The 12,600-nt window shown below is 31.3% G+C and overlaps 1 long non-coding RNA gene across 1 annotated transcript in view; it reads left to right on the forward strand.

Annotated features, from left to right (window-relative positions):
• Positions 1-11,589, forward strand: part of LOC148761233 (uncharacterized) — an 80,065-nt gene extending 68,476 nt beyond the window's left edge. The window contains exons 2-3 of the long non-coding RNA XR_016027870.1: positions 10,988-11,046; positions 11,550-11,589. This is a non-coding gene — a long non-coding RNA (uncharacterized LOC148761233). The remainder of the gene's footprint in view (positions 1-10,987; positions 11,047-11,549) is intronic.
• Positions 11,590-12,600: the final 1,011 nt, after the last annotated feature.

A 12,600-nucleotide genomic window follows, 5' to 3' on the forward strand; every position in this document is an offset into this window, starting at 1 on the left:
GTTTTAACCAAAAATGTAAAAAAAACTCAACTTAAAATCAATTATGAGATTATATAACCATTTAAAGAGATAAACAAAGCTTTTGAAGGCATAAGTGACTATAAAAGAAGTTTTCTTCTCAATGAATGGTTTTTGCATCACGTTTCTCGAGGTAAACATTCAATTATAATCTGTTTTAACCAAAAATGTAAAAAAAACTCAACTTAAAATCAATTATGAGATTATAGAACCATTTAAAGGGAGAAACAAAGCTTTTGAAGGCATAAGTGACTATAAAAGAAGTTTTCTTCTCAATGAATGGCTTTCGCTTCAAGATTCTCGAGGTAAACATTCAATTATAATCTGTTTTAACCAAAAATGTAAAAAAAACGCAACTTAAAATCAATTATGAGATTATATAACGATTTAAAGGGAGGAAACAAAGCTTTTGAAGGCATAAGTGACTATAAAAGAAGTTTTCTTCTTAATGAATGGCTTTCGCTTCAAGATTCTCGAGGTAAACAATCAATTATAATCTGTTTTAACCAAAAATGTAAAAAAAACTCAACTTAAAATCAAGTATGAGATTATATAAACATTTAAAGGGAGAAACAAAGTTTTTGAAGGCATAAGTGACTATAAAAGAAGTTTTCTTCTCAATGAATGGTTTTTGCATTACGTTTCTCGAGGTAAACATTCAATTATAATCTTTTTTAACCAAAAATGTAAAAAAAATGCAACTTAAAATCAATTATGAGATTATATAACCATTTAAAGGGAGAAACAAAGCTTTTGAAGGCATAAGTGACTATAAAAGAAGTTTTCTTCTCAATGAATGGCTTTCGCTTCAAGATTCTCGAGGTAAACATTCAATTATAATCTGTTTTAACCAAAAATGTAAAAAAAACGCAACTTAAAATCAATTATGAGATTATATAACCATTTAAAGGGAGGAAACAAAGCTTTTGAAGGCATAAGTGACTATAAAAGAAGTTTTCTTCTTAATGAATGGCTTTCGCTTCAAGATTCTCGAGGTAAACATTCAATTATAATCTGTTTTAACCAAAAATGTAAAAAAAAACGCAACTTAAAATCAATTATGAGATTATATAACCATTTAAAGGGAGAAACAAAGCTTTTGAAGGCATAAGTGACTATAAAAGAAGTTTTCTTCTCAATGAATGGCTTTCGCTTCAAGATTCTCAAGGTAAACATTCAATTATAATCTGTTTTAACCAAAAATGTAAAAAAAACGCAACTTAAAATTAATTATGAGATTATATAACCATTTAAAGGGAGAAACAAAGCTTTTGAAGGCATAAGTGATTATAAAAGAAGTTCTCTTCTCAATGAATGGTTTTTGCGTCACGTTTCTCGAGGTAAACATTCAATTATAATCTGTTTTAACCAAAAATGTAAAAAAAAAGAAACTTAAAATCAATTATGAGATTATATAACCATTTAAAGGGAGAAACAAAGCTTTTGAAGGCATAAGTGACTATAAAAGAAGTTTTCTTCTCAATGAAAGGCTTTCGCTTCAAGATTCTCGAGGTAAACATTCAATTATAATATGTTTTAACCAAAAATGTAAAAAAAACGCAACTTAAAATCAATTATGAGATTATATAACCATTTAAAGGGAGGAAACAAAGCTTTTGAAGGCATAAGTGACTATAAAAGAAGTTTTCTTCTTAATGAATGGCTTTCGCTTCAAGATTCTCGAGGTAAACATTCAATTATAATCTGTTTTAACAAAAAATGTAAAAAAAACGCAACTTAAAATTAATTATGAGATTATATAACCATTTAAAGGGAGAAACAAAGCTTTTGAAGGCATAAGTGACTATAAAAGAAGTTTTCTTCTCAATGAATGGCTTTCGCTTCAAAATTCTCGAGGTAAACATTCAATTATAATCTGTTTTAACCAAAAATGTAAAAAAAAAACGCAACTTAAAATCAATTATGAGATTATATAACCATTTAAAGGGAGAAACAAAGCTTTTGAAGGCATAAGTGACTATAAAAGAAGTTTTCTTCTCAATGAATGGCTTTCGCTTCAAAATTCTCGAGGTAAACATTCAATTATAATCTGTTTTAACCAAAAATGTAAAAAAAAAACGCAACTTAAAATCAATTATGAGATTATACAACCATTTAAAGGGAGAAACAAAGCTTTTGAAGGCATAAGTGACTATAAAAGAAGTTTTCTTCTCAATGAATGACTTTCGCTTCAAGAGTCTCGAGGTAAACATTCAATTATAATCTGTTTTAAACAAAAATGTAAAAAAAACTCAACTTAAAATCAATTATGAGATTATAGAACCATTTAAAGGGAGAAACAAAGCTTTTGAAGGCATAAGTGACTATAAAAGAAGTTTTCTTCTCAATGAATGGCTTTCGCTTCAAGATTCTCGAGGTAAACATTCAATTATAATCTGTTTTAACCAAAAATGTAAAAAAAACTCAACTTAAAATCAATTATGAGATTATATAACCATTTAAAGGGAGAATCAAAGCTTTTGAAGGCATAAGTGACTATAAAAGAAGTTTTCTTCTCAATAAATGGCTTTCGCTTCAAGATTCTCGAGGTAAACATTCAATTATAATCTGTTTTAACCAAAAATGTAAAAAAAACGCTACTTAAAATCAATTATGAGATTATATAACCATTTAAAGGGAGAAACGAAGCTTTTGAAGGCATAAGTGACTATAAAAGAAGTTTTCTTCTCAATGAATGGCTTTCGCTTCAAGATTCTCAAGGTAAACATTCAATTATAATCTGTTTTAACCAAAAATGTAAAAAAAACGCAACTTAAAATCAATTATGAGATTATATAACCATTTAAAGGGAGGAAACAAAGCTTTTGAAGGCATAAGTGACTATAAAGGAAGTTTTCTTCTTAATGAATGGCTTTCGCTTCAAGATTCTCGAGGTAAACATTCAATTATAATCTGTTTTAACCAAAAATGTAAAAAAAAACGCAACTTAAAATCAATTATGAGATTATATAACCATTTAAAGGGAGAAACAAAGCTTTTGAAGGCATAAGTGACTATAAAGGAAGTTTTCTTCTTAATGAATGGCTTTCGCTTCAAGATTCTCGAGGTAAACATTCAATTATAATCTGTTTTAACCAAAAATGTAAAAAAAAACGCAACTTAAAATCAATTATGAGATTATATAACCATTTAAAGGGAGAAACAAAGCTTTTGAAGGCATAAGTGACTATAAAAGAAGTTTTCTTCTCAATGAATGGCTTTCGCTTCAAGATTCTCGAGGTAAACATTCAATTATAATCTGTTTTAACCAAAAATGTAAAAAAAAACGCTACTTAAAATCAATTATGAGATTATATAACCATTTAAAGGGAGAAACAAAGCTTTTGAAGGCATAAGTGACTATAAAAGAAGTTTTCTTCTCAATGAATGGCTTTCGCTTCAAGATTCTCAAGGTAAACATTCAATTATAATCTGTTTTAACCAAAAATGTAAAAAAAATGCAACTTAAAATTAATTATGAGATTATATAACCATTTAAAGGGAGAAACAAAGCTTTTGAAGGCATAAGTGATTATAAAAGAAGTTCTCTTCTCAATGAATGGTTTTTGCATCACGTTTCTCGAGGTAAACATTCAATTATAATCTGTTTTAACCAAAAATGTAAAAAAAACGAAACTTAAAATCAGTTATGAGATTATATAACCATTTAAAGGGAGAAACAAAGCTTTTGAAGGCATAAGTGACTATAAAAGAAGTTTTCTTCTCAATGAATGGCTTTCGCTTCAAGATTCTCGAGGTAAACATTCAATTATAATCTGTTTTAACCAAAAATGTAAAAAAAACGCAACTTCAAATCAATTATGAGATTATATAACCATTTAAAGGGAGGAAACAAAGCTTTTGAAGGCATAAGTGACTATAAAAGAAGTTTTCTTCTTAATGAATGGCTTTCGCTTCAAGATTCTCGAGGTAAACATTCAATTATAATCTGTTTTAACCAAAAATGTAAAAAAAACGCAACTTAAAATCAATTATGAGATTATATAACCATTTAAAGGGAGAAACAAAGCTTTTGAAGGCATAAGTGACTATAAAAGAAGTTTTCTTCTCAATGAATGGCTTTCGCTTCAAAATTCTCGAGGTAAATATTCAATTATAATCTGTTTTAACCAAAAATGTAAAAAAAAACGTAACTTAAAATCAATTATGAGATTATATAACCATTTAAAGGGAGAAACAAAGCTTTTGAAGGCATAAGTGACTATAAAAGAAGTTTTCTTCTCAATGAATGACTTTCGCTTCAAGAGTCTCGAGGTAAACATTCAATTATAATCTGTTTTAACCAAAAATGTAAAAAAAACTCAACTTAAAATCAATTATGAGATTATAGAACCATTTAAAGGGAGGAAGAAAGCTTTTGAAGGCATAAGTGACTATAAAAGAAGTTTTCTTCTCAATGAATGGCTTTCGCTTCAAGATTCTCGAGGTAAACATTCAATTATAATCTGTTTTAACCAAAAATGTAAAAAAAACTCAACTTAAAATCAATTATGAGATTATATAACCATTTAAAGGGAGAAACAAAGCTTTTGAAGGCATAAGTGACTATAAAAGAAGTTTTCTTCTCAATAAATGGCTTTCGCTTCAAGATTCTCGAGGTAAACATTCAATTATAATCTGTTTTAACCAAAAATGTAAAAAAAACGCTACTTAAAATCAATTATGAGATTATATAACCATTTAAAGGGAGAAACGAAGCTTTTGAAGGCATAAGTGACTATAAAAGAAGTTTTCTTCTCAATGAATGGCTTTCGCTTCAAGATTCTCGAGGTAAACATTCAATTATAATCTGTTTTAACTAAAATGTAAAAAAAACGCAACTTAAAATCAATTATGAGATTATATAACCATTTAAAGGGAGAAAACAAAGTTTTTGAAGGCATAAGTGACTATAAAAGAAGTTTTCTTCTCAATGAATGGCTTTCGCTTCAAGATTCTCGAGGTAAACATTCAATTATAATCTGTTTTAACTAAAATTTTAAAAAAACGCAACTTAAAATCAATTATGAGATTATATAACCATTTAAAGGGAGAAAACAAAGTTTTTGAAGGCATAAGTGACTATAAAACAAGTTTTCTTCTCAATGAATGGTTTTTGCATCACGTTTCTCGAGGTAAACATTCAATTATAATCTGTTTTAACCAAAAATGTAAAAAAAATGCAACTTAAAATCAATTATGAGATTATATAACCATTTAAAGGGAGAAACAAAGCTTTTGAAGGCATAAGTGACTATAAAAGAAGTTTTCTTCTCAATAAATGGATTTCGCTTCAAGATTCTCGAGGTAAATATTCAATTATAATCTGTTTTAACCAAAAATGTAAAAAAAAATGCAACTTAAAATCAATTATGAGATTATATAACCATTTAAAGGGAGAAACAAAGCTTTTGAAGGCATAAGTGACTATAAAAGAAGTTTTCTTCTCAATGAATGGCTTTCGCTTCAAGATTCTCGAGGTAAACATTCAATTATAATCTGTTTTAACCAAAAATGTAAAAAAAACGCAACTTAAAATCAATTATGAGATTATATAACCATTTAAAGGGAGAAACAAAGCTTTTGAAGGCATAAGTGACTATAAAAGAAGTTTTCTTCTCAATGAATGGCTTTCGCTTCAAGATTCTCGAGGTAAACATTCAATTATAATCTGTTTTAACTAAAAATTTAAAAAAACGCAACTTAAAATCAATTATGAGATTATATAACCATTTAAAGGGAGAAACAAAGCTTTTGAAGGCATAAGTGACTATAAAAGAAGTTTTCTTCTTAATGAATGGCTTTCGCTTCAAGATTCTCGAGGTAAACATTCAATTATAATCTGTTTTAACCAAAAATGTAAAAAAAACTCATCTTAAAATCAATTATGAGATTATATAACCATTTAAAGGGAGAAACAAAGCTTTTGAAGGCATAAGTGACTATAAAAGAAGTTTTCTTCTCAATGAATGGCTTTCGCTTCAAGATTCTCGAGGTAAACATTCAATTATAATCTGTTTTAACCAAAAATGTAAAAAAAACGCAACTTAAAATCAATTATGAGATTATATAACCATTTAAAGGGAGAAACAAAGCTTTTGAAGGCATAAGTGACTATAAAAGAAGTTTTCTTCTCAATGAATGGTTTTTGCATCACGTTTCTCGAGGAAAACATTCAATTATAATCTATTTTAATAAAAAATGTAAAAAAAATTCAACTTAAAATCAATTATGAGATTATATAACCATTTAAAGGGAGAAACAAAGCTTTTGAAGGCATAAGTGACTATAAAAGAAGTTTTCTTCTCAATGAATAGTTTTTGCATCACGTTTCTCGAGGTAAACATTCAATTATAATCTGTTTTAACCAAAAATGAAAAAAAAACTCAACTTAAAATCAATTATGAGATTATATAACCATTTAAAGGGAGAAAAAAAGCTTTTGAAGGCATAAGTGACTATAAAAGAAGTTTTCTTCTCAATGAATGGCTTTCGCTTCAAGATTCTCGAGGTAAACATTCAATTATAATCTGTTTTAACCAAAAATGTAAAAAAAACTCAACTTAAAATCAATTATGAGATTATATAACCATTTAAAAAGATAAACAAAGCTTTTGAAGGCATAAGTGACTATAAAAGAAGTTTTCTTCTCAATGAATGGTTTTTGCATCACGTTTCTCGAGGTAAACATTCAATTATAATCTGTTTTAACCAAAAATGTAAAAAAAACTCAACTTAAAATCAATTATGAGATTATAGAACCATTTAAAGGGAGAAACAAAGCTTTTGAAGGCATAAGTGACTATAAAAGAAGTTTTCTTCTCAATGAATGGCTTTCGCTTCAAGATTCTCGAGGTAAACATTCAATTATAATCTGTTTTAACCAAAAATGTAAAAAAAACGCAACTTAAAATCAATTATGAGATTATATAACGATTTAAAGGGAGGAAACAAAGCTTTTGAAGGCATAAGTGACTATAAAAGAAGTTTTCTTCTTAATGAATGGCTTTCGCTTCAAGATTCTCGAGGTAAACAATCAATTATAATCTGTTTTAACCAAAAATGTAAAAAAAACTCAACTTAAAATCAAGTATGAGATTATATAAACATTTAAAGGGAGAAACAAAGTTTTTGAAGGCATAAGTGACTATAAAAGAAGTTTTCTTCTCAATGAATGGTTTTTGCATTACGTTTCTCGAGGTAAACATTCAATTATAATCTTTTTTAACCAAAAATGTAAAAAAAACGCAACTTAAAATCAATTATGAGATTATATAACCATTTAAAGGGAGAAACAAAGCTTTTGAAGGCATAAGTGACTATAAAAGAAGTTTTCTTCTCAATGAATGGCTTTCGCTTCAAGATTCTCGAGGTAAACATTCAATTATAATCTGTTTTAACTAAAAATTTAAAAAAACGCAACTTAAAATCAATTATGAGATTATATAACCATTTAAAGGGAGAAACAAAGCTTTTGAAGGCATAAGTGACTATAAAAGAAGTTTTCTTCTTAATGAATGGCTTTCGCTTCAAGATTCTCGAGGTAAACATTCAATTATAATCTGTTTTAACCAAAAATGTAAAAAAAATGCAACTTAAAATCAATTATGAGATTATATAACCATTTAAAGGGAGGAAACAAAGCTTTTGAAGGCAGAAGTGACTATAAAAGAAGTTTTCTTCTCAATGAATGGCTTTCGCTTCAAGATTCTCGAGGTAAACATTCAATTATATTCTGTTTTAACCAAAAATGTAAAAAAAATGCAACTTAAAATCAATTATGAGATTATATAACCATTTAAAGGGAGAAACAAAGCTTTTGAAGGCATAAGTGACTATAAAAGAAGTTTTCTTCTCAATGAATGGCTTTCGCTTCAAAATTCTTGAGGTAAACATTCAATTATAATCTGTTTTAACCAAAAATGTAAAAAAAAAATGCGACTTAAAATCAATTATGAGATTATATAACCATTTAAAGGGAGAAACGAAGCTTTTGAAGGCATAAGTGACTATAAAAGAAGTTTTCTTCTCAATGAATGGCTTTCGCTTCAAGATTCTCGAGGTAAACATTCAATTATAATCTGTTTTAACTAAAAATTTAAAAAAACGCAACTTAAAATCAATTATGAGATTATATAACCATTTAAAGGGAGAAACAAAGCTTTTGAAGGCATAATTGACTATAAAAGAAGTTTTCTTCTCAATGAATGGCTTTCGCTTCAAGATTCTCGAGGTAAACATTCAATTATAATCTGTTTTAACCAAAAATGTAAAAAAAACGCAACTTAAAATCAATTATGAGATTATATAACCATTTAAAGGGAGAAACAAAGCTTTTGAAGGCATAAGTGACTATAAAAGAAGTTTTCTTCTCAATGAATGGCTTTCGCTTCAAGATTCTCGAGGTAAACATTCAATTATAATCTGTTTTAACCAAAAATTTAAAAAAACGCAACTTAAAATCAATTATGAGATTATATAACCATTTAAAGGGAGAAAACAAAGTTTTTGAAGGCATAAGTGACTATAAAAGAAGTTTTCTTCTCAATGAATGGCTTTCGCTTCAAGATTCTCGAGGTAAACTGTGAGACCCTGTCAAGCTCGATTAAAAGACGGTATTGTATCGAGTGGTACAATTAAGTTAAATCGAGCCTTGAACTAGTTCAAATAGAAATTCTAAGAGGAATTTGAAAATTTTAAAACCAACAGAATGGTTTAGAATAGTGATTTGGAGTTCAAGGTCCAGTTTGGAGTCCATCAGAAAATTGACCGATTAGGGACAAAACGGTCATTTTACCATTTGATGATAAAATGGAGATTTTTAGCCAAGATTTGATCACATTTGACCAAGAATAATTATATGAAATATAATTATGATTATTGGAGTATAAAATGATGTTTAGTAGTGAAAAATTTTGATTCTCGGTATTTATAGAGCACAAGGGCAAAATGGTAATTTTGCCACTAGTGGACTAAACGAAATTTTTTTTTTTAAACAATTTTTGCCCCATTTAGTTAATATTGATCAATATTAGTGTTATTTTAGGTTGAAAAGTAGAAATAATGAGATTCCGGTACATTTCAGAGTATAAGGGCAAAATCGTAATTTTTTTTGTCTCGGGGGCAAATCAGTAAAATTTTCGGCCCAGCACTTGTCAAGACCAAGGGATTTTAATTGTGGTAGGATTGGATAAATACCAGAATATTTGTGGTGGAAAATTAAGAAGAAAAAGTCAAAAAGTTAAAAATTTGGCCAATAAGCATGTGACACATGGCATGCTTGATTATTTTATTATTTTCTATAGAAATCAGCCCATTAAATCCCCAATTCCCTCACCATATTCGGCCTAGACATCCAGCAACCAGAAAAAAAGGAAGAACAAAAGGAAAAACAAGAAAACCTAGGTGGAAATTCAAAGAAAAAGTGAAGAAATCAAGGAAACAAGCTAGGTAAGTTAAAATTTATTTAATTCTCCTTGATACCTAGCTTACCCATGCTTTTGTTCTTGATTTCCATGGTTGAATATTGAGTTATCTTGATGAATTCAATTCTGAAAAATGGGTATGGAAGAGGAATTGTTGTTGGAATAATTTGATTTTAGACTATGTTAGTGTTTAGGGATAGTTAAGCATGGTTATGAACAAAAACACAAAAGAAATATTCAATTTCTCTAGGGTTCCTTGTTGGCTGAACCATGAGGGCTGAATATCAATGGGGTATTGTTTTTATTTCAAGGAAAATGGCATGGAAAATGATGAAGTAAGGTGAAACGGTTATGTAGAAAAAGATTCGATGCTAGTACACCAAATGACCAAATTTTTTTCTATAAGGAATTGTGAGGGTTCTAATGCTGAATTTGGCTTTATTTAAATGTATGTGGTAAATTAAGGTATTAGAGGAGAAATGAATTAATTTGGAGGTGATTTGGACACAATCGCCGATTAATCGGGTGATCGGTCAAATTTAATCGATACCGTGATTAAGCGGTAATCAGACATATTTTTGCATTACATATCAAGCATTAGTAGTTTAAATTAATTTATATCAATTTAGGGACAATATAGTAAATTCCTCGACTTTGTTATTTGTCAAGGTGGTGAGACGTCCGGAAAAGGCAAAGGAATTACGCCTGAGGACTATTAGTCAGAGTTCACCCAGAATCCGAATTTTCAACACCTGTGAGTGGACTGCCTATCAAAATTGTTTTGGGAATATGACTATTTTGAACAAAGTGTTTGAATGATTTTATGAAATTTTTCATGAAAATGAATGCCTTGGGAACAAGCTTTTAAGAAAAGGTTTATGTTATGAAATGTGGTTATTATGGATTTCTATGTGGCTGCATTATGTTGATATACATATATGCTTGAATATAATGTTGTGTAATTATGTTGACTCGGCTATGTGCGAGTAGGGAGTGTGCATAAGCCGAGGATGACCCGGTTATGTGCGAGTAGGGAGTGCGCATAATCCGGTGATGACCCAGCCATGTGCGAGTAGGGAGTGCGCATGAGCTGGTGATGATGATGATGATGAGCTGGTGATGATGATGATGGGTTGATGAGATGATGATGATGGGTATATACGTATATATATATATACATATGTAAATGTGTGTGATATAGCAAATTGATGGACAATGATTTATGGTTGTAATGTACGTAAAATTTGACACATTATACTTTGAGAATTTTCATGAATGTTAGGTTGATTTTATTAGTTTAGCAGGATGGCTATTGTTGAGTGAGGAAAAATGTTTCTCTTGTTGCTTTGTTTTCACTGCATCGAAATTCATGCTCGCTGTAGCGAAAAACTCTGGGGTTTGGAGGGGTTTTAAATAGGAATGAACTAAATTGCATTGTTTGAAACAAGTGCATCATGATTTTAAATTTTTCCTAATTGTTGCTTGTTCCCTTCCTTGTTCACTCACTGGGTTTATACTCACCATTTTCAAATTCATGTTTTCAGATCACGAGGTAGCCGATAATTAGGACGAGGTGTCCTTGTAGATCTGTGTACATCTTTTGGTAGGTGTCTCGGCATTCGGTAGCTGTATATCCATCCGAGTCACTCCGCTGGAGGTCGAGTATTATTTTGTTATGTATAGATGAACTTAAATGTAAATTTTAAAAGAGTAATGCCAGTACGAGTTGGCAATGTGTATCACTATTTTGACTCAAAGTCATGAAATACGACTTAGTGATAATAAATAGAATCATAAGTAAAATAAATAATAGGCTTGCTTGGATTTAGTGGATTATGTCCATTGGACCCATGCGCCGGTCATGACCCGGAATTTGGGTCGTGACAGTATTGGTATCAGAGCCCTAGGTTTGTCTAGGTCCTAGAACTTCCTTTTTGTTAGTCCAGCGGAGAGTCGGGTCTTTATGTGGGAACTTCAGTTGTAAAGTGTGAACCGCGGCACATTTTACAACCAAATGACCGCATAGATTCCCTATCTTAGAAACCACCTGTTGCTTTAAGTATGATTATAATATGTGTTTAATAACAGGCGTTTGCTTTTGTCTAGGTAAGAATGCCGCCTAAGACACGAGCCGCCTCAAGACGGGCAGGGGAGCAAGATGTTCCCATTGAGATGGCAGATAGACCACGGGCATCCACCCAGAGAGGCCGAGGTAGACGTGGCAGGGTCACTAGGCCGATGGGGTTGGATACGCCTGTGAGTAGGCAAGAAGAGGGACAGTCCTCAGGTGATGTAGATAGACACCCAGCTAGGGGTATTACTATTGAGGATTTGGCGGCAGGCCTACAGGGAGTTAACCGGGTTGTAGAGATGATGGCGACCCGCATGGAAGATATACAAAGGGTAGTAGAGGGGAGACCTACAGTACAAGAATCCCCTAGCTCCCAAGGACAGGCCGATCACCAACATCATGAGGAGGAGAGGGGACATCTAGATATTTCTCTTCCTGACTTTCTCAAGCTTAAGCCTCCAACATTTTCAGGGTCTGATGCATCGGAGAAACCCCAGGTTTTCTTGGATAAGATGGAGAAAATTTGTAAAGCCTTGGGATGTTCTAGTGTTCGGTCAGTTGAGCTAGCCGCCTTCCAATTAGAGGATGTGGCGCAGGAATGGTATAGCTCTTTATGTAGAGGCAGACCGACTAATGCAACACCGTTGGCTTGGAGTGAGTTCAGTGTAGCCTTCTTAGATCGATTCTTACCACTCAGTGTGCGTAATGCTAGAGCTAGAGAGTTTGAGACTTTGGTACAGACTTCAAGCATGACGGTGTCTGAGTATGACATCAAGTTCACGCAGCTAGCTCGTTATGCGCCCTATCTCGTTTCTACTGAGGAGATGAAGATTCAGAGATTTGTGGATGGGTTAGTGGAGCCATTATTTAGGGCTGTGGCATCCCGAGATTTCACTACCTATTCTGCAGCAGTGGATCGTGCTCAACGCATCGAGATGAGGACCAATGAGAGTAGGGCTGCGAGAGATAGAGCAAAAAGGGGCAAGACAGAGGGTTATCAGGGCCGTAGAGATTTCAGCAGTGGTGGTTCATCTTCTAGCCGTCAGGGTCCACAGAGGGACTCACGGTTACCGCAGCAGGGGAGTG

This window comes from Theobroma cacao, chromosome 8 (assembly GCF_053813885.1).
Source record: "Theobroma cacao isolate CCN51 chromosome 8, ASM5381388v1, whole genome shotgun sequence".
NCBI classification, from domain to species: Eukaryota; Viridiplantae; Streptophyta; class Magnoliopsida; order Malvales; family Malvaceae; genus Theobroma; species Theobroma cacao.